We start from the raw sequence: 23806 nt of genomic DNA on the forward strand, positions 1-23806 counted from the left end.
GCCAGGCTGTGCTCTGCTCTTAGAACTTGCTCCCATGTCATCTCTTCCCCTGTTTTTCTTTTTAAGTATTTCTGTTCTTGCTTTTATCTTTCCAAAGTCAGCAACACATACTTGAACTGAGTGAAGGCAGCAGGGGTTGAGCAAATACAACATTCAGCCCCACAGCACTCAGATCATAATCACAGCATTGTACCTCTGCAGCTAGCATGCCAGCATCCTGACATTTCCACTTGTCATCAATGCAACAATGTCAAGGACATGACCATTTAGAGATGGCCTAGGACTACACAAGGCTTATCCAGCTCGACACACTTATTTTCCACACTGTTTTACTTCAACCCTCTATTAAAAAGCCTTCCTTCTGTGGCTAGTCTCTGAAGACCAAGATGTAACATTCCTAGTATTTAACTGAGATTTTTCTTGCGTCTTTTCTCGACAGCTTCTGTGGATTCCAAGGTGAGAAGGACATTCCTTCACAAGCCTCTGATGTTCTACCCTACTCAAAAGGCTGTCAGTAACCTTAAGTCTCTCTCAACATCTCATGTGTTCTTGCCACCAAAAAAAAAAAAAGTATATAAAATAGGTAAGGTATATGTAAATAGTTAATTTAGCTGATGTGAAATACTACTTCAAAACATGTTGTACAAGGTAACGTATACAATTTTCCTCAATTCAAAAAATTTTTTGAGACAGAGTTTCTTTGTGTAGTCTTGGCTGTCCTGAAACTCACTCTGTAGATCAGGCTGGCTTCGAATTCAGAGATCCACCTGCCTCTGCCTCCCAAGTGCTGGGATTACAGGCATGTGCCACCACAGCCTGGTGCTTCCTCAACTCAATTTAAAAAAAAAAAACCTTCATTAACATTTGAGCCACTCACCAGGTACCAAGTGGGGGTATGGGGTGACCTGGAGGAAAATAAGTCAAGGATGCTAAGAGGTGATCAGTCAGTATCATTAGGCAACCATATTTTTACTCCTTTACCTATTGCACCATGCTTCATACCAAACCACATAGAAAATTAAAAATGTAATGTATAGAGCATAATATTGGCTCAGACAACATTAGAACTGAAGATTTTCTGTAATGTACCTATATGACAAGTGCTCAAAAAGTAGTAGCTATAAGTTTATTTTGTCACCTGTCTTCAAGAAGACTGGTCAAGAGTAAGCAAGAGCCCCTCTGAGTGGAACAACCATTTCCTGTTTTTAACTGTACCCTGGAAGGTTTCAGAGCAGAGAGACAGTAGGTGCATGTGGCTAACTGTCCCCAAAACCGCACTTGTTATACAAGCTAGCCAAACACGTTGGCTGAAATTCCTACAAGCTAGAAAATCCTGCAGAAGCATTTCCCAGATTCCTAGCGCTTCTCAACTGTAAGGAGCATAGCTTGAACTTTTTCCTTTATGACAACATTGTTCAACAGAAACATGATGTGAACCACAGGGGCACATACACGCTTCTAACTTCCTAGTAGGTACATTAAAAAGTAAACAGCAAGACCAGCTTTGGTGATGTGTGCTTAAAATTCCAGCACTTGGTAGGTAGGCATATCATCATGAGTTCAGACTGATTTATTAGCGTCCCATTAAAAAAAAAAAAGCAATCACTTATTTTGTATGGGGGTTAGGGGCTTACTATGAGACCTATGTGCAGGTGTGCCGGCCCACTGAGGCACATACTGAGGGCAGAGGTTAATGCCAGGGTGTTTTTACTCAATGATTTCTGCTGTGGGATGCCCCTCTGTATGCTATGAATGTTTTACTATCATTGGCTTTTTAAAAAAGAAGCTGATTTGGCAAATATCCAGGCAGAATATAGCCAGATGGGAAATCCAAGCAGAGATACAGAGAGAAAGTAGGTGAGGTCAGGGAGATGGCACGTAGCCGCTGGAGGAATAAGAAGCCAGAATAAGCCATGACCACATGGTGATACATGATTAGTAGAAATGGGTTAATTTAATTGTGAGAGCTAGGCAGTAATATGTCTGAGCAACTGACCAAACATTCATAATTAATATTAAGCCTCAAGTAATTATTTCATAATTGGCTTCGGGACCAGGCAAGACACATAGAAGCTTCTAGCTGCAGGTTTCTCCACCTTCACTCCTTATTTATTTTTGAGGCAAGGTCTCTAATGGGACCTGGGCTTACTGCTTTGCCTAGATGCACTGGCTGATGAGACCCTGGGAACTTCCTCCCTCAGAACTGGGGTTATAAGTTCACAATTTAATTTTAATGTACTTTGTTTAAAGAAACACCAAAAGTTCACTTCAATATATAATCAATATTAAAAGTTAAGGTATTTTATATCCTTTTCCTGTAATCAGTCCTTCAAATCTACTGTACTTTACAACATTTCAAGTGACAGCAGTCACATGTATGGGCTAGTGCAGCTCTATGATTTGGCAGCAAGCCTGAGCTCACTCTTAAAGAATCTCTTCTATACAGCAAGTTTCAGTTAGACCAGCTCCAGCAATTTATTACCATTTCACAGGCCTCTTTATGTTGCTACAAGGCTCTATTACGTTGAGTACTGTAATGAAAAGACAGTGTATAGAAAGCTGGTACAGTCAGCAATAACAGCATACATACAAGCAAAGACAAGGATTGCTGGAACTGTAGAAATTGATGAAGGGGTATCGATCACATCAATCAACATCATTTTTGACTGCTCACTAGTGGAACACATCCCAATCAGGTTTACCCTTAATCTCAAGAACATTTTTAGAAAGAAAACCTCCTCATGGGACTTCACTGAAATAATGTTTTGAAAAATGAAGGCCAATAATTGTGAAAACTCATCTATAATGTGTAGTGGTACCCCACACATTTGGATGTTCTACCTTTAGTTATACTAAGTTTGTTAAAGTTCAACCAAACTATAAACAGCTTTCCATCAGCAAAGAAAACTGTGCACATGGCTGGCTTCTCTTCAACAATGTGTTCAAAGTTTGTAAAGTGTAACCAGATGTTGTTGGCAAACAACTAGATTTTCAAGCATAACTGATCACCAAGAACAATGCCAGAGATGAGGTCTACACACTGGTGAGGGTAAAGTTTTGAAGAGTTCATATCTAATGCAACAATCATTTGGAACCCCCTTGCCCACATTTCAATATTTTGGATCTTTAAATAAATTTCTCAAAGCAAGCAAGTCATAAGTGGTTGAAAATACCCTCCTCCTCAACAGACTCAGAACTCATCATACAGCTGATGTCATAAAAACTTACCATTCCACCAAAAAATGTGAGCTGACATTAAAAGTTGATTGAAAACAAACACTAAATTAATGTTAATCCAAAGTCACCAAATGGCTGTTTTTCTTCCTTTTGGAAAAAGTTTTTCTCCATTCAAACTACTACACAAGTTTATAATCATCACAACAATCTACTACTCTGTAAATTGATCCTCTAAAGTAAAACACAATGAAATTCTAAACACAGTTGCCCCTTTTTGACAAAAACTTTAGAAGGAATAGAATACAGTGTACTTGTATCTTATCTAAGATAATAATGGAAAGTTTGGAAAACTGATGATTTTCACTTTAAGTACTTGAAACAAACTTAGGAGCAAGCAAATGCTATTAATTAATGGGATAAGTGCACTGAAATTAAATGAAAATCAGTATCTTACTTACTATATGCAAAATACAGTATGATCAATTTCACATCACTACTTTCTAAACCTGTCTCTTAGTAATTCTGACTCAAAAACTCAATATTGCCAGGTATGGTCATGTATACCTTTATCCCAGCACTGGGGATAGAGGCAGGCAAAGCTCTATGGTTCAGACAGTAAGTTCCAGGCTAGCCAAAACTGCTCAGTGAGACTCTTTCGCAAACAAACAAACAAAAATAAAAACAAACAAAAAACCCACCTCAACCACAATGCTTACAGCCTACTTTGTTCAGGTCAAATACTGACAAGCAGTCAACTCAGGAATGGGCCAATATTCTTACATAAGTACACTTCATTTCACACTTGCTTCCTCCTTCCTTTCTCAATCAGGGTTATGCATAGCAAACAGGAAACATTTAGTCAACACATTTGTTGATCAACTATGTACTGATACTATATTTATGGCATACTTTTGCGTGTCATACATCACCTTCAAAGTAACCTGAGACCCTTTCTTGATCCCAGTTCTCCATTTAAAGACTTGGGAAGGCTCACAGATATCTATCTAGCTTGCCAAAGGCCAGCAGCATTGGACATCAGATGTCAAATGTCAACAGCAGTCCTTTTAGCCACTCATGATGGTTCAGATCTGTAATGCCTGCACTCAGGAAGATGAAGCAGGCTGTAGAGCCTCTAAGCTGCAGAATGAGACCCACTCTGAAGACAATGGTGCCCAGGTCTGTATAGAGAAGGCCTCTCACATACTGAACCGTCTCCCAGTCTCAAAGTACATTCTACTAGCTAAATTCTCTTTGATAAGTAAGCTTCATCACAAAACTAGAGTTAAAAACACTAACATCTCTAACATGACAGATTTCTTTCTTTACTGGGCCTTATGTAATAGCCCACTTAGCAGAAAATAATGGAAAATTGGGGTCAAAAGTTCTGTAATCTATTTCACTCAAACAAATGATCTAAAATGTTTCCTTTGCTTGGGGGGGTGTGTGCAACTGTTTCTCATTTAAATATGTTCCTTAAAAAAAAAAAAAAAGTCAAGGCAGCCAACCTCATCTACTTTGAATTTTCAATATAACGTTCCTAAACATGTCAGAAACATTTACCATATACATGACTTGCTTCGGTGGTGAGCATACTAAATTGGAACAATACAGAGAAGATCAGCATGGCTTTTTGTTAAGAAAACAAGAAAGTTCATGGCAAGTTCCAGATATAATATATATAAAATTATCCAATTCAAACAAAGGTTTAAAAACTGAAGAGAAAGCTAGGAACTATTCCTAAAAGAAAGCTCTAAGCCCGAGCAACTGAGGTCTGGCCCTGTGCAAACCCTGCTCTGGGGACAGTCAAGTGGAACTGTAGAGGAAGCCCCCTCTGCACAGCGGGCATCCAGCAGTGAGCCACAGTGCCCCAAATGCCACTTCATGATCGCCCAGTCCGCCCCTTTGCTCGCAGAAGACAGCCTTCAGGTTCTAGGCTCTCTTGTTCTTTTCTTCTTTCTCCAGATTGCAAAGTTTCAAAGAATTCTAGCTCCTGTCACTATAAACCCCAAGTAAAAAGCAAACCTTTAGCAGCCAAAGAAACTTGCAAGTCCAGAAAGTGAGACGCGGAGGCAGAGATCAGCTGGCCAGCACCCTCTGAAGATCCCTCCCCTCCCTTAACTCCCAGATTCCCTTCCCTCTACCAAAGCATCTGCCAGCTTGGGAGCATCTGCCAGCTTGGGTGGAGGCCCCTCTAGTTGTGAGGCAGTCAAGAGGTTCTGTGGCTCTGTCTCAGCTCCAGAAGCTTAAGGATTAAACATAATTATTGCTGCAAAACATAGACCTTAGGTTTTAAACTTTTGTTTGTTGTTTTGAGATAGGGTTTGTCAACATAACAGTCCTGGCTGTCCTGGAACTTACTTCATAGACCAGGCTGGCATAGAACTCAGAGATCCTCCTGCCTCTGCCTCCTGAGTGCTGGGATTAGAGGTGTGCACCATGGCTGCTGGCTAAAACTTTTTTTTTTTAATCCACCAAATAGGGGGTGAGTGCAAAGTAGCTGCAATGAAACTCACCGCCAATACCTCTCTGCCTTGAGAGGACGGGAAGGTGGGACAGGAAATTTCAACAGGAAGAGGTAACAAATCGAGCATCGTTTTGATGACCTTCATGGGCTAATCTGAGACGAAATCTAGATTTACTTCTTATGAAGTGATATATTGGACAGGTGTAAGCAGGAAAAGTCTTGATTCAGAAACTTAAAAATAAACAAAGGAAAACATTTCTAGTAAAACATACAAGGGATATTTGAGTCATTTCGTGATGGAATAACAATGTTTCACTGTTTAACTCTTGTGCCTCACAGACTTTGTTCCCTATTTCTTACTCAAAAATAAATTTAAATATTTTTAGATGAAATTGATTTTACAAAAGTATGATTAAAATACTAGCTTAATTTAAATATAGATAAACCTTGTTTTTGAAACACCTAGGGTATCTTTTATACTTCTGGTTTATTTTTATTATATTTTATGCTTATAAAATATTTTAAATGTTATGAAGAATGTTTTTGACATATGTTATTCCAATTTTTTTAAGATTAATTTCATGTATGTGAGTCTAAGCACCGCATGTGTAGACTGCCTGCGGGGTCCAGAGGACAGCAACTGAGACAGCTAATGATTGATGGTTTGAGAGCCGTGTGGGTACCAAGGATGGAATTCAGTCCTTCTGGTGAGCACTCTTAACCACTGAGCTATCTCTCCAGCCCCCCCCCCAACATTTTTAATACTTAAAGCTTTTAAAACCTAAAGCAAGTTTTGAAAATAATTTACAAGTTAATTTTGTGACATTCAGTAGTTTTTTCATAGTTGCAAAATCACAATGTCCTTTTACATTTCTTATTATAAAGAGATACATAAAAAAACGCCCAACCATATCTATACCAAAGCTATCAGAAACATTAGAGGAGCCAAATGTGACACGAGTTGTTTCACTATGCAAACTCTGCCATTTTATTGGATTAGAGCCTCCGTTCAATTTACAAAACAAAAAGTGAGCCTGTGCGTGATTTTTTACATTTCTCCTTAGCTTCTTATGTGTGTCGCCATCTGTTTACTCTTAAACTGCATAAGAGGAACCACTAACTGCAATCAAAGAAAAATTTAAATGACACAATGACTTCCTACAGTTACGACATGATAGACGCAGCATCACACCACCTAATGCCCTCAGTGACTTCCTTCTTACTATTCCACGTCTCAAAAGGTTAAAATGAAGTACAAAAGCATAACACAGGGGCGCAGTCTCGTTTGGAAACAAAACGATTACTGCTTGGCCAAATGACTATTCATCTATTTCTAAATGCGCAAATGAAAACAAGTTCAAAGACTGTCAATGAGAAAGCTGAAAAGTGGTAAGCAGATTAAGTCACATTGCTAAAGTAGGTATTGGAAGGAACGGAGATCATCAAAACTTGCTCCACCTACCTGACTCCCAGTAGGACCTAGCTGCTGTCTTTTCCCTCTCACAAGTCAAGAGTAGTGAAAATAGAGGAAAACCATTAACTTTCTATCTGTAGAAATCTTCAGCAAGTTGCATACATTTTTTTTTTTCTTCAAAATCTCCTGTTCCACCTGCCATCCATGGGGGCCTCTGCAACACCACAGAAAGGATGTTTGTAGATTTTCGTTCCTCATAGTTCTGGATACATCAAGATCCAGAAGTTGAGAGATGTGGTGTTTGGTGATGAGCAGCTTTTTGTTCATGGCTAGTTAACCGCTACATCCCATGCAGGAGGGCTAAGGAGTTCCCCGAGGTCCCATTCTTGGGGGCCACACCCAAAGGCTCCTCCTGAAAGCAGCACCATATTAAAGATTATAAGTTGGGGTGACAATAAGCAGCTCACTGCTCCTTTCTACTCTCAAAGCCGTGGCTCCAGTTCACCTGCTCACCTCTAAAAGCCTCCAAACACAACTCTGCTGGCACCCATTCCCTTCACTGCCACACATCTGGAACACCAAATCTCTGACACATCCAATTATGGCTTTATTAGAATAAAATGTAAATCCTAAAGTACCACTCAGCCTCAATGCAGAGGTGCCCTCAATCTTCCTGCCCCCACTTTCCCTCTCTCCCACCACACCCACCCCAAAGTTTCATGTGGCTTTGGGGTCCCACTGCCTTGGCTGATAATTCACCTTCCTCCCTAGTAGCTAAAAATCCTACTGGAAATACCAGGCTCAAATGCCACGTCCTCCCTGAAGAGTTTCTCCTCAACAGAATACACAGCCTTCTCTGCCTGCCATTCCCTTTCTTTCTTTCCTTTGCCTGGGTATGACGCTGGAACTCAGCCTCGCCTGGAACCCACTATGCAGCCACATGACCTGTAACTGACGGCAGTTTCTCTGCCTCCGCTTTCTAAGTACTTCGATGACAGGAGTGGGTGGATGCCTGGATGCACGTCCGTTAGACCTGGTGTAGCATAATTGGAGTCATAGCCATCAAATAACATGGTCCTCTGTTGTAGAAAATTTCATTCTAATAAGAAAGATTTTTTTTCTAAGATAAATTTAGGGAGTTAATTTTATGTTATACGAGTTATATGTTGGCACACAGAGAGAGAGAACGTTAGACGGCGGCATGGTGGCACACATCTGTGATCCTAATATATGGGAGATTAGGGCCGGGCGGTTGAGAATGAGGCCAGCCTAGGCTACACAGTGAGACCCTGTGTCAAAGGGGTTGACAGTGCTGAGATTGGAGCTCAATTAGTAGAGTTCTTGCCAAGCATGATGAAGCCCTAGAGTCACTCTCCAGCCCCACACAGATCTGTGTGGTGACACACACCTGTAACCTACAGGCAGAAGAATCAGAAATTCAAGGTCATGCTCAACTACAGAGTAAGCTGGAGGCCAACCAGGACTGCATGACTCCTGAAAAGAAACCAAAATGTAATAGTAGTTGTGGTGGTGGTGGAGACAATATCATAATAAAAATTAAAATATTAAGACAAATAGTATATGACAAATTAAAAGAGTCATTTTATGTACGTTCTCAACAGATAAATCCTCAATGGTAATATTTTTCAGTAGTTAAATATCATCTTGGGCTTGCCAGACATATTATAAATTGAGTGCTCCATATTCTTTAATTACAGGCATGGAAAACATAGATCATCTTTGTTGGGTTAAGACCTCACAAACTTATTTATAAGCTGGCTCTGCTCCCCAACACTCAGAACTGATAATCATGGAACCTACTTATGCTTAGCTAGGTCATCCCCTAGAAAATGGGCATTAAAGAGACTCATGGCTTTCTATTTGTACGAACAAAGCATCTTAGCCTCTGTAAGCAAAGCAAGCTAAACCTGGTTGGGTGTGGCCATTTTTGCTTCATGCAACATTCTCCTGGGAGAGAACTGCCGTTTGGGAAATAAGGGTGACATCAATTGCTAGTTATTTTTTATGCACATATGAATGCATACAATATACATTTTCCTAATACTTTCTCATAAACTGAGGTATAATCCATGTAGCAGTGTTCTTTCTTTCAAATTATCTCTACCAGCGGCTTTAAATATTCACAACACTACAACCGTCACCACTGTACAGCTCCAAAACCTTTGTATCACTCTACAAGAGAACCTTCACCTCCTCTGCACGGGGATCCACCCTCTCAGTGGGCTTGGTGTGTGTCCTGTGGCGCCTGCCTCTTCACTGCGTAGGTCTGTCTGACTCAGCACTCCTTCCTTCCTTCTGCCTTACGCTGGGATCGAACTCCATCCTCCACATACACCACTCCATCCCATGACCGATCCGCGTCCTACCTGGTGGATATGCCGTCCTTACTCATTACGGGCTTATCAGCTGTTAGGGGCATGCTTGGCTGCCACTTTTTGGCTATTATAAATAATGCTTCTATGAACACTGCTGTACATTTTTTTTTTTTAATGGAAGCATGTTTGTGTTCTCTTGAGTACATATCTGCCAGGATTGCTGGGTCATAATGATAACTCTGTTACTATTTTTAACTGTATTAACTGAGAAATAGCCAGGCTATTCCATTTACAATCACAGAATTCTTAAATGACAGTAACAATGATATTTTTGTTTTTACATTTTAAAGTAAATTATTTTACCTACAGACAAAAAGGATATCCTTGGGTACTAACTGTCATTAGAAGTTAAAATAAATTTGAAGTTTGGGTAGGATAAATGAAAGGCCTTGAAAGCATAAAAATGTATAATAGGGCTGGGCAGTGGTGGCATATGCACTCAGGAGGCACAGCTATGAGTTTGAGGTCAGCCTGGTCTACAGAGCAAGTTCTAGGGCAGGCTCCAAAGCTACAGTGAAACTCTGTCTCAAAAAAAAAAAAAAAAAAAAAAAAAAAAAAACAAAAAGATCTCTGAGAGTCTCAGGCCAGCCTGGTCTACAAGGTGAGTTCCAGGACAGCCAAGGTTGCACAGAAACCCTATCTCAAAAACAAACAAACAAACACATGTCAGACTGTCACAGCCCTGCTCTGCCTCCCTCCCCCTTCTCCCGTTCTGTTTCATCCATGCCAGCTATGTGGGCCTGGAGGGCTCGAGGCTTGCCCCCCCCCCCTCTACAATGCTCTGCCTCATATACTCACTCACAATCCTCAGCCCTCTTCTGGAAACACACCACGATGCCCGTGCGGTTTGCTTTAGGAAAAGTTGCCCTCTCTCCTTGTTATCGGAAAGGATGTGATGCTGTGAAAGGCCCTCAGCTTCTGAAGAACTCAAACTCCTAGAATGATGATGTCCTCTTAGCTGACATGGAGATACAACACCAAGGACTTGCATGGTCTTTGCCTTCTGGTAGACCCGTTTTCACGACCTTCATTCACACCGTACAATCAAAGGTGTGTCAGCTACCTTGCAACCAAAACCACTAACCGTGAGATCTGTGTTCTTTGCATTGACAAACATACCACCTTCAAGAACCTAAAGAGGACGTACCACAACCCTCCACATATTTTAACACACGAACACCAGGTATGCCTTCAAAAGTTACACTCTGTTTTCAGGTAGTAAATTATAAGCATGACCATGTCCAAGTGAGACATTCTGGAACAAATAATTTCACCTCTAAAAACAGAATGTTGTTCTACAAAAATTTTATACAGCTGGATCTCATAGTATCACAATCTCACTCCATAAGTTATAGAAAGACACAGACAGAAGAGATAACGAGTAGAGATTCCTTTTTAAAAACACATGCCTCTTCCATAAAGGAGGCTGCTTATTCAGCTGGGAACAGGAAGGTTCCTAAAGCCTCCTGCTGACGCCAGCTTCCTAAGCACTGACTTCACGCACGCATGTGCTGCTCCTGTGAGCTGTCGTTTTCATGTGGGCTCTGTGAAAGCACTGTGACCCTCATTAGTGGCAGCACGTGTCACATTCTGATACCGCCTGGAGAGCGGTGCCCAGCACTGCTGTATGCTGTGACCCCCCCCCCAACCCTTACAGAAGAGGGCACTGTGAGCTACAAGTCAAAATAATTTCCCTCATGCTCTAGAAAAATCTCACGGACAGAAATCTCTCCCCCAAATCCTTTCTGGTGTTTTTAACTAGTAAAATCCTAACTTCCCGTTAGGCCCCCTCTTTTTGTTCGTTTGTTTGAGACAGGGTTTTGCTATGTAACAGTCCTGGCTGTCCTGGAACTCACTCTGCACACCAGGCTGGCCTTAAACACACCGGCTTCTCTACCTCCCGAGTGCTGGGACAAAAGGAGTGTGCCACCACCCCCAGTGTTTGCTGTGTTTTCCCTTTAGGCCCACTCTTAGTCCCCGCCCCCATTTTAAATACTACACACTTTTCTGTTCCTGTCGTTTGGCACCCAACACATATTAGCGAGTAACAGCTTTTGTACCGTTTCCTTAGTTGCTCCCGACTTTTCCTATTTTTGACAGCAGGTCCGAACCAAGGAGTCATGCCTCCCCCACTCCACGGAGTTTTCTAGGCGCTGTATTACAGGGTCATCCCCCACATCGGAAGGGAAAAGCCAGCAGCTCTAAAGTGGTGGCTGTTACAACATGACTGATGCTGAACTACAACGTCACAAGGGTTCGCTGAGGCTGGAGAAATGGCTCGGTGGTTAAGAAAACCAATCTTGCAGAGAACCTGGGTTCAGTTCCTACATAGGTCAGCTCATAACTGCCTGTAACTCCAGCCCCAGAGGATCTGACTCTGACACCCCCTTCTGGCATCTGTAGGTACCACATGGACATGCATAAATCTACACACACAGACACCGAAAGCTTTTAGTTATATCAAAACAATGACCTCCAACTTTCTAAACTAATAAGGATGACTTTTAAGGGATAGTTATACAAAGTAGACAAGAACAGCACACAAGCGAAAGCAAGTCATTTGTTTTTGAGGCAGGTCCTATATAGTAGCCCTGTCTAGCCAGGAACTCTAGATGTAGTGGAGGGTATTCTCAAACTGGTGAGCAACCATACACATGATTATGGACCTCTTAAGTGAATGGCTCCATGAATTCAATAAAATATTATTGAGTATTGATGACATACAGTGTCTCACATTTAGGGTTGTGCAAAGTATACTTGGTATGCACAAGATGTTGCGGTTTCCCTCAGGATCTCAGACTGGCACATAGTTGAATTTTATTGTGCTTCAGACATAGGTTAGCTTGGCCCTACTGCCTTAAAAAATTGTAAGAAAAATACAGGGCTGGAGAGACAGCTCAGCATTTAAGAGAGTATACTCTTCTTGCAGAGGACCTCAGTTCAATTCTCAGTGGCCACATCAGGCAATTACCCACATCATGATTGCCTTTAACTGCAGTTCTAGGAGACAGGGGTATGATGTTTCTGACCTCATCAGTACCTATATTCATAGATGCATGCACGCACATGTGCGTGCACACACACACCTAAAAATTAAAATAAATGGTACATAAAAATGACAACTAACAAACCCCTAAGTTTCTATTTCTTACCATAAATTAGCCCAGCAGAACCCTGTAAAGTAACTCACTCTCCCTTCCCAGGAAGTCATATATCTTACGCACAGAGGCCAAGGCATGTAAATCAACTTACTTATGGCTAAATTAACTCTTCATGTTAGCTTAAACTAAAAGAGAAAAAGGAACAAACAGTACAGAAAAAAAAAGAAAACACTTCAAAATCTATTTCATGAATACTTCCTGATTCTAATGAAAATTCAATCCTGTTTACCCATCTGTTCACCCATTTTAAAAAAATACTTTCCAATGAAGACAAAAATATTCTAATCTTGGTTCAAACCTTCTGTTCAGTCACCACAAGGACATGTGTAAACCTAAGAACATCACAGCATGGTGGTTAGGGACAGCTTTGAGACCCTAACACAACTCCTGACTGTAATCTCCTATGAAAGCCTTACTAAACTTCAGGTAAATGTAATACTTTCACATGATTCTGGCAGTTTTTAAGGGCTGTTAAAAATGGCTACCTAATTAGTTATATAATGAATATAGAACAATCAAGAGTGCTCTTACAGTAACAATTAGTTATATAATGAATATAGAACAATCAAGGGTATTCTTAGTGTAACAATTTCAAAGCTGCTTTTCAGTTCTTACCGTCAAAGTTCCTCCTCATCTGGCTATGACAAGTTTGTTCAGGTAGCCTCTACTGACCTGTAACAGACCTGACTACTTCCAGCTCTATCCATTCCTGACACTACAGTTTCAGGAAGACAGGAACACAAAACAAAAATCCTACAAGAGAGCTAGGATATAATAAAAAACAAAACCGTCTTGGAATCAGCAAGTTCACTCAAGTAGGAATCACTCACTGCCCTCGACAGAGACAAAGAAAAAAAGCACAAGGGGAAAACTTCACTACCATTTTCTGGAGCCTCCAATAACCAGATCTACCAATAAAAATAATTTTGTTTATCACCGAGTTTATTAATTTCACCATGGCTAGACTGTTTTTAATATCAATCCAACAACTTCTTAAGGTTTCTTCTTTCCCATGCATTCCAACAAGTGCTGAATTAGTTCTTCATTGTGTGTTCAGGCCTCCTGCTGGGAAACATAATTAAAATTAAGCAGGCAACAATTCCACTTGGTACTGAGAGTTTTTCAAATCCTCCAAATGAGGCGAGGCCTGGTTTCTCCAGAAACTGCCTGAGTTCTGCAAGGAGAACTTAGTTGCTCTCACCCTAATGCTGGCCATTCAGCAGATGGCACTCTTCTCTCTGGGGTCAGATTAAACAGGCTCTGGGAGGCACATGCATGACATTCTGGTGTGACAGATACAAAGCTCTTAACTGACAGTCACATTCCTCCTGCAGTGTGTTCGTCAAAGCAGAAAGCTCAAGCCAAGGGTGCTTTCCCAACATGTGCAAATCCCTGCCCAATACAGAGCCCAGGAAAAATGACTATTACATACATCAAATGCAACATACTAACTTAGGTGACTACTAAGTAAGTACTTTCTCAGAGTTTCTTATTCAGGCATAAAACGTTCCAGACCTATTCCATTTAGTGACAGTGGCTGGCTGGTGACTAGGTCCTTGTATTTAGGGAACTATGATTCTATCATTATCAACACTGATTGAAAATAAACTTTAGGGGCTGGAGAGATGGCACAGTGGTTAAGAGCCCTAGCTGCTCTTCCCAAGGAGCTGGGTTCAATTCCTAGTGCCCACATGGCAGCTCATAACTGTGTCTTACTCCAGTGCCAAGGAATCTGATATCCTCACGTAGACATATTTGCAGGCAAAACACCACTGCACATAAAATAAAAAGAAACAAATCATTTAAAAAACAAAATAAACCTTGGTATCCACTTAAAAAGATCAAACAGCTTGATACAAAACCATTACAGATCCCATTTTGTAAAAACAAAATATGTTTAAAGCAGTATTAATTTCTTATTTATTGGTGATGTTTAATAAAGAGTGGCAGGAAAGAGGGCTCAGTAGGCGAAGCTATTCCACAAGCCTGAGAGCCTAAGTTCAATTCCCAGTACCCACAGGAAAAGTCCATGTGTGAGGGTTGGGGGATGCATATTTGTAATCCCAGCCCTGAAGATGGAAACAGGAAGATCTATGGGGCTTACAGGCTAGCCAGATAGCCTAGCATGTTTGGCAAAGCCTATTCAGTTCCCAGTGTGAGACCTTGCCTTCAAACCACAAAAAATCGAAGTAGACAGTTCCCAAGCAATGACACCCAAAGCTGACCTCTGGCTTCCATATGCATACACACATATGTGCATATGGACATGTGTACATACATGCAGGTATGTATACACGCAAAAAAAATGTTCCCAACTGTTAGGTGATGAGTGAGGTTAATACACTTCTGTTTTCAGAGATATTTCTTTGAGATTTAAAAGCAAGTCAATTGTGGAAATGGAAGAAACTCCTAGTGTAATTTCCAGCTGAAAGCTAATTTTTTAGCAATTACATAGGAATCAAGCTTCCCTAGGAAACATACTACTGCCCTGATGACAAAAGTCATAAGCAAAAGGCAAGATGGGGCAACACACTATTCTAATGCTTAAGAAAAAAGAAGAGGAATGAATGTACTGATGTCATGTCATGGCCAATCTCTTTTCCCTTTCCACCATCAATCTGTCCTGGACCCATAAGCAGCAACACAGTCCCATTCATCAAACTCTAATGCCCATTCACAACTCCACTTAAGGTCCAACTACTGCCCTTTCCCAACCACTTCCTTGGCTATTACAGATTGCCCTAGAGAATCGTTTTTCCATGAATAATAGAAAGTGAAAACAGAAAAGTCATGCAGCTAACAGTTGCTGGTCTCCTTTCTAAAGATTAAAAGTTCTGTGGAGTGGGGAACCCGAAATATATTTCTTTAGACACACCAAGTGAACCTAACTATCTCCTCCATCAAGAGATGGCGTAAACCCACCTTTCAGCGGCAGCATTCAGTCATCCCATTAGAATAAAACTTGAGAATGCAGTATGGAAAAGAAGGAAATGCTATCCGGGCACAGAATGAGTGGAGACACTATGGAAGAACTCCACACTAACACTGATGATGACGACAATGATGATAAATTAAAGGCATAAACTAATTGCCCAAGATCCAGGAAACTCCTCCAACCCGACCGCTTTTTACACTGTTGAATCCCACCTTTAATATAGCAGGTAACCAGCCAACAGCCCTAAGAGTTGAGTTGAATAAACTTAAATTGTGCAGCCATTTCCATTTTCATATAAGGGCAGTGTTTCTTTGTTAAAGATGGGGAGTAAAATATCACATAATAAATTTAAAGGGGATGGCTACAACAATAATGAGCTCATGTATATTACTCAGAGTTAAGTTCTGTTTGTAATTCAATGCTTGCCCTTGATATCTGCTTGCCTTTTAATATGTAATATAAGCAAATTATTATACAGGGGCTAAGGAGATCACTCAGTAAAGTGTTTGCCATCAAGTATAAGGACCGGAGTTGGGGGGCCGGAGAGATAGGTCAGTGGTTAAGAGGACCCAGATTCAATTTGCATAACCCACATGGCAGCTCACACTGTCTGTAATTCCAGTTCCAGGGATCAGACATCCGTGGCAAAACACTGATGCACATAAAATAAAAATACATAAATAGAACCTGAGTTTGGTCCATGTAAAGCCAGGTGTTGGACCCCTGCCTCCAAGCCTGACCACCTGAGATTGATCCCTGGAACCCACATGGTAGGAGAAGAAAATTAGCAACCCAGATGTCCTCTGACCTCCACACTGTACTCCATGGTACAAACATGACCACACAAGTACATACAAAGAAATAAATACATGTAATTTTAAAAAACACTAAAAAATAAATTAAAAAAGAAAAAGCCAAGAATGGTAGCATGTGCCTATAATTCCTGCACTGGGAAGGCAGTAAACGATCGCTACGTGAGTTAGCCTAACGTACATGCCTCAAGGCCCAGTGAGAGACCATTACAAAACATGATGAGGCCGGGTACAGTAGTGCATGCCTTTCATGACAGCACTTAAGACACAAAGGCAGGCAATCTCTGATTTTGAGGCTAGCCTGGTCTACAGAGGGAGTTCTAGCCAGGGCTACACAGTGAGATTTGTCTCAAAACATACAAACAAAACATAGTAAAAACAAATGAAATAAGGTAATGGCTTCTAAAAAATGATATCTAAATTTGATCTCTAATCTCCACATGCACACACACAGAAAGGTAAAAATAAAGTTTGTACACACACATACTTGAGACACTGGTTTTAAGAACATTATGTTACCACTTTACATTTCTCAAATATATTTTTACCTTCAGCTGGTTATGGGAAATATCAGGTGTGTCCACTGCCCCTCAAAAAAAAAAAAAAAAGTCAACTTTATACCCTGATCTCCAAGCTTCAGTCTTGTTTGAGGAAGTAACATTCCTAAGTATTAGCCAACGTGCTTTCTACATACCAGTATCTTCACTACCAGTTTCAGGGAATCTGCAACCCAGATTTCAAAGTTCATCTTATATCAGTAAGTCTTCACACTTCCAGCTAAGCCTTAACTAAAGCTGTCTTTGAAAAGGGCGTAGAAGTGTAAGGAAATGATGTGGGTCCTTTTGAAAGGCTCAATTTAGACCCAGCTATATGCTGAGCCTATACGTTTATTTTAGCACAGTTAAGATTAATCTATGCTGTCCTTTCAAGATGCAGACTTTCAAACACTGTCTTTTTAACATCAAAGATTAGGGCTAGAGACTTGACTTGGTTGCTGGAGTGCTTGCCTAATAGGCACAAGCCCTTGGTTATGAACCCCAGCACCATATAAAAGTGTGTGTTGTGGTATGCACCTTTAATCCAGCACTCCAGAGGTAGAGGCAGGAGGATTAGGCATTCAAGAATGTTATCCTCAGATACATAATGGATTTGAGACCAGCCAGCCCTACATGAGACTAAGTTTTGGCCATTTTATTCTTTTTGTTGATCATGACCATTTGGGATTATAAGAGACAACGCCAGGACCCTCTTCACTGAGGTAGTAAGTAACGGCCCTAGGAGGGCAAAAGGGGTCATTCTCACTGACACATTCCACCAAACTAGCTGAAGGAGAATCGGAGTCTCATTATCCTTGCTTACACCAAGACTTCGGGTAAGTTAAACAGTATTTTTATAATATTCAAGCACGCTTTCAGCTGGGCAATTAATTAAATCTTGAACTTTGAGACTTGTCTAGCTATGAAGACCAACATTATTATTAAAACACATGAAGTAAATAAACTGCAAATCTCTTTTTCTTGCTTAATACTTTTTAATTGTTGGTACTCAGTAAACATTTATTGAATAAAACCCAGGCAAATAGATTAATTTTACCTGAAAATAATAGAATCCCAATTAGACACACATACGTACAAACACACAGGTCCCCTATAATTTACTGTCTCTAAGTGAAATAATTACAGCACCATCTTACTCATTTTAGAGGAATACATTCCAAAACCCCAGTAAAAGTCTGAGATCACTGATATATGTATTCTATAGTTATTTTTTGATAATGTTTTATTTATACATTAGGTACAACAGGACTAACAATAATTAATAAAACATAATATACTGTTACAAAGTTATTTAACACTTATGATTGTTTATTTCTGTAATTTTCCATTTAATATTTTTCAACTATATTTGGCCAGCAGCCATTGAAATTCTAAAAAGCAAAAATGCAAATAAGCAGGAACTATTCTATATGTATCTAGCAGATAACAAGCCTTTTCCTTTCAAATCATAGTCAGTGTGAGTATTTGAACATGTGCACTTCGGAGAAGATTTAATACATGTAACCACTACAGTAAATCTGAAACTAACTTGGCTTCCAGCCAAGGGAATTAAACCAATGACAAAACCCAAAGACCTCCTAACAATTGCAACTATAAATACCTGGCATGGGCCCTAAGTTCAGACCCAGCACATTAACGTAAGAGACATGAAATTAAGTATTAAAGCATTCACTTTGAATTTCAGGGATGTGACTCATCTGTGACTATTCAGCAACTATCAAATTGGACCTGAATAGTTTCAGTTAAGCTTAGAGTTAAAAGGAAAGACAGCACTGCTGATTAGACATGTTAAGTTTCCCAAAGGAATGTAATAGAACACTAACTATTAATTACGGCAAAAAGTGTGTGTCAGTCTACACGTCCTTTACTTAAAGTATTTATTTTAGCATTTCCCCCTAACTTTACATTGCACCAAGTTATCATCAAGGGGCATATCAGCTCTTTAATAATTCTAAACATAGCTTGATTAGCCCCTAATTTATAATTTGATATATCAACCACAATGGTGAAGCAAGTTATAAAAACTATTGCACATCATTGAGCAAAACTCACATTCATTCCAGAAAAACAAAGCGGTAAGAAAGAGTAAAGTGTGCAACACAATTTCTCATTCATCTTTAATCACTGACTACATTTTACATTCAGAAAACACCCTCTTATCATGCAAAATAAATATTTTGAGGGGTCATATGATCATCTCTGTCATATGCCAAAACTTTATCAACCATTTCCTGATACCATACATGCAAAAATCTGCACTGTATTAAAGTCTCATAGCCAAGTATCTAAATCTTTAAATTACATTTAGCATTCTACATAGATAATAAGTTGCTGAGTTTTTCTTTTTCCTTTAAAGCAACTATTACCAACACTCCAACACTCTTGGCTAATTCTAAGTTAGCAAAGATTGAATTCTATCTTTAATGGGTTGGAGTTGTAGAAAAGTGCCCCCCCAACATTACTCCTCACTAAAGTTAATCTGATCAATTTAAGGAAAAAGTGAGTTACTGTGCAAGCAAATACAACGCCAAGGAGGCTTAGCTACAAAAATCTTTCCAGAAGTGCTCAAAAAGAAACAATCTTATCTGTGAATCAGCCCTGTACCTTAGATACACAGGTCAGAGCACTACATTTTAGAAAGGCACATTACACTGTACTTTTACTAGAACTCTCCTAAGACCCAAATCGGTACATTTTCAGTAGATGGGAGTCCATTCCAAGAAAAGGCAGCCATTTCACATTGCTCACTCTAAAATTTTCATAATTCGTCGTAAAGAACTCACACATGTTTATGTAGTTCATCCCAAGCCGGGTCTTATGGATTCCTTCCCGAGCCTTGCTCCTAATCCTTACCCAAAGCCTCTTGGCTGAGTTAAATCCCACACCACTGCAGCAAAGTCAATTCCAAGAGCACATGCGCCAAGGATATTTAGTGGTTTCCCTTACACTCCCAGTTCAAACGGGCACCTACTTGCAGTTAAATCTCTGCAACAAAAAAGTTCACCTGAGGCTATTCTTACCATTTTAATAGAGGCCTGGTTTATACTACCTGTCGTGGCCTTGCCTCAACCATTGCATACCTCCAAAGAGGTTGGAAGTGCCCCAAACAGCAGGAAACCAAATCTGCTGCCAGCTGGACTGTCACCCCACAGAGAAGAATACGAAATATGTATGCTTGAAGGGGTATAGGGTGAGTGAGTGTGTGTGTGTGTGTGTGTGTGTGTGTGTGTGCACGCGCCAACTAAGTGTGCTGGGGAGTCTCACAACGATTAAAGTGGTTGGACAATTTCAACTTGTGACTTTAGTTTCTTAGAAAACAAACAAACAAATCAAGAGACCTTCCACCTTCTCCAAGCGCGGAACCTCTCACCGTCCCCGCGCGTACCTTTCCGGGTCAGCAAGGCTTCGTGAACACAGGATTTTGCAACCCCACGCCCCCACGGGGGGAGGGATCCGGGGGACACCGAGGAGAACCGCGACCCCCACTGCGGCCCCCGAGAGCCGACCTTGCACCGCTGCACCCGGACCCCTCGACCCCCAGGTCCGCGCCCCTCGGGCGGCCCCAGACACGGGTCACCTGAGGCCGCGCGGCCGGCCAGTAAGAAGTGCCCTGGCGTGGCAAGCGCGGCGGGAGTCCCGAGCCCAGCTCCCGCAGGGTTACCTCGCAGTGCAGCGCAGTGCAGTGCAGTGCGGCGCAGCCGGCTTTGTACCCTCTCCTCCTCCGCCACCTCCGGGCTGCAGCGGCCGCCGGGTCAGCCGCAGCCTCCTCCGAAGCGTCGCGCAGCTCCCGAGCACGGGGACCTGGACGCCGAACCCCCGGCAGCAGGAAGCGGCGACACCGGGTCGCCGACGCGTCTACTTCTCGCTGTTTCAAAGCAGATCATTTAAAGCCTTTCCTCTCCCTCCCGCCCCTCACCCGGGCGACCGTTACCGGCAGGCGCCTCGCGCTCTGGCGGGACGAGCCCAGCTACCCCAGAACGCCCCGCCCCGCCCCCTGGGCCCCGCCCCACAGGGCCTGGGGCTCCGCCCCTACAGCCTTGGGCCCGCTTCGCCCGAAGGCCCCGCCCCACAGGTCCGAACGCCCTGGCCCCGCCTCTTCAGGTCACGCCCCAGGACCATTGACTCCGCCCCCTACAGTTTTGACCCTCCTGGCACGCCACTTCAAGGCCCGGCCCCACGAGGCCCGAGAACCCCTGGCCCCGCCTCCTACAGGCCACGCCCCAGGGCCCCTTTACCCCGCCCCGCACGGGTTCGGCCCTCGTTGCTCCGGAGTGCGCCCCAGGCTCCGCCCTCCTTTCCCCTCCGCCCCCGAGCGTCCCGGCGCCGCTTCCGATGGGCCACGCCCACAACACGCTCTCGCGCTGCCAGGCCACGCCCCCGCGCCCCTTGCGATCTCTGGCCCCGCCCCGCGAGGCCCCCTGGAGGCTTGGAGCTCGGTGTGTGAGCGGTGGGGGCACCTACGTGCTCTGCAGGGCCGAGGGCCTGCTGCGGGGCGGCCGCCTGGCGCCTCTGCAAGGTCTTCCTCCCTCCGTGCAGCCCCGATCCGCTGCCCGAGAGGGAAACGACCCCGACAGAAGCCCGATTGGAAGCGGGAAGGGTACGCCTCGGAAACATCTGCCTCCCCCGGTTCGACCACGCTTCCCCCACCCAAGAAGGCTGAGCCGCGGCTTTCAGACTGAGCCTCTGCGGACCACAGAGGCTGCTGCTGGGCTTTGCCGGGGCGGCACTACGGCTGGACCTCGGCGCGTCCCTCACAGGAGGGGCCTCGATTTTCCTCTCTGCACATTTGCGTTTGGGGGAGCTCCCTGCCTCCACTCGCTTCCACGGAGGGCCGGGGCCAGGGCCCTTGATTCAGTCGGACCTGCCCAAAGTCTGCACTCCTTCCTACTCTGGCCTCTTGCCTCTCAAACCTTCTGAGAGCTGACCCCTTGGGAGATGAAAAGTCTAGGCTCTGCCAGCATCCTTCAAATTTTGTCTGAGGCCAGGCAAACTTTGCAGCACTCCTTTGCAGAGCTGGGGATCCCTCCACAGGTGACACTGGTCTGCCACCACCACCACCACACCCCACCCCTGCCTCCCAGAGGTGTTTCTCACTCCAACCTATTCTCGAAATAGCCCTCCAGGCACACGCTCTCCACCGCCACCCACGACATGCCCTCCACTGCACGAATTCACCCTCAAGCACACTCCTGCCAGCGCCATTCTGGCGATTCCTGGTCCCCAGGGTTAACCCCACCCTAAAACACACAGCAAACTTCATTCTCCACCCTTATCTCCCGTCCTTTTCAAGGCTCTGGCGACAGGCCACTTCATTTCCTTCCTCGTCTGCAGGCTCTCTTCCCCCTCAAATACTTCACGTCAGCCCCCTCATCTTCATTCCCCTCTTCCTCTAAAAATGTGCTAATTAAAATGTAGTTTCCTCTGCCCACACATGAAGTGTGGCAAACGAATCGCATTCTGGCACGCTGCAATTCATTTATCCCCTTTTCTCTCTCCACTGGACTAAAGCTATAGAAATTTTAGTCTGCCACTATCACTATCCCCCATTTTCTTAAAAAAAAAAAAAATCCTGACCATGCCTTATTATTTTTAAATACTCCTCAAAAATCGTGGGGGAGTCTTGCTAAGGCTTAAGGAAAAAACGATATTTAGGAAACGCTCAGCCTGTCATTTTATTTGCCATTTAAAAATATCTGCAGTGTTTGAGAGAGATTGGGAGTGGCTGTGTTTTCTTCATTTAAAAAGAAAAAGAAAACGCTTTGCATGCATCAAGGCTAGCCTTTTTATGCATAGCCAAAAAAAAGAAAGAAAGAAAGAAAGTACCGTAGGAGCACATATCATGCAATAGTCTGCACGACACAGGACGTGTGCCAGACAGAACTGTAGACCCCAGCCCACCTCCAAAGGACGACAGATTCACACAGCGTTTTAAGCATGGCTGATGAAGAACGCATTCCATGACCCTTCCCTTTCCCACGGTTCCTGAGCAACACGGGAAAGAGCCGTGCTTACCTGCAGACGATCCGAAGCTCCTTTGCATGCGGGGGAGCCGACGCGTGTCTGTCTTCCCTGGCTAGGTGTGGGTTCTGCAGTGGTGCACGGGAATCCACTGCAGCCGCGGAGCAGCGGCGGCGGCTGCTTCTCTCAATGCTGAGTAGTAAAGTGTGTGACTTAGAGACTCCGCCGTGGCCGTGAGGCGCTTGCTTAGAACAGAGGAGGCGGAATCTTTCTTAAAGGAATGGGTTTGGTTTTTCCTCTCCCACTGTGGCTTCATCAGATGAAAAAAAAAAAGGGGGGGGGTGAGGGGTGGAGTCAGGGAGGGTTTTTTTTTTTTTTCTCTCTCTCTCTCTTTTTTAGACTGAGCAAAGCAGTACAGCTGTGGGAGGTCAAGGTTAAAATTAACCGAGAGAATGGAGCGACAAGAGTGAGTCAATGAGAAATGCTAGAAGCACTAATTTTAAAGAGCCCTCTCTACTTCCAATACCAGGGTTAATTGTCAAAATAAAGCTGTGGGCCTTGAAATGGATCAGCAACTTGTGCTAATATTTAATTTCCAATCACTGTACTAAATAACCATAGAGACGGTATTTAGTGTCTACAAGTATGAAGGAATAATGCAAACTTCATGTGAGTGCTGGCACCTATAAATATACCTGAAACTTCTAATACACACACACACACACACACACACACACACTTTTAGGTGGGGTTTTTGTTTGCTTTTGAGACAGTGCCTTACCATGTAGCCTTGGCTGGCCTGGAACTTGCTATGTAGACCAGGCTGCCCTCGAACTCACAGAGATCTGCCTGCCTCTGCCTCCTAACTTCTGTGATTACAAACATGCACCACTACACCCAATGCTAATCTTTTTGGTACTGGCATTCAGTAC

The 23806-nt window shown here is 42.9% G+C and overlaps 1 protein-coding gene across 3 annotated transcripts in view; it reads right to left on the reverse strand.

Moving 5' to 3' along the window:
• Positions 1–23107, reverse strand: part of Add3 (adducin 3) — a 112598-nt gene extending 89491 nt beyond the window's left edge. Inside the window, exon 1 of one of the 3 annotated variants that reach the window (XM_051200007.1) lies at positions 22929–23107. The gene's annotated coding sequence lies outside the window, so the exon portion shown is untranslated. Of the gene's footprint in view, positions 1–20577; positions 20665–22928 lie in introns of those variants that run through there. The other 2 variants (XM_051200004.1, XM_051200008.1) reach the window with 2 other exon arrangements.
• Positions 23108–23806: the final 699 nt, after the last annotated feature.

This window comes from Phodopus roborovskii, unplaced genomic scaffold (assembly GCF_943737965.1).
Source record: "Phodopus roborovskii unplaced genomic scaffold, PHOROB, whole genome shotgun sequence".
NCBI classification, from domain to species: Eukaryota; Metazoa; Chordata; class Mammalia; order Rodentia; family Cricetidae; genus Phodopus; species Phodopus roborovskii.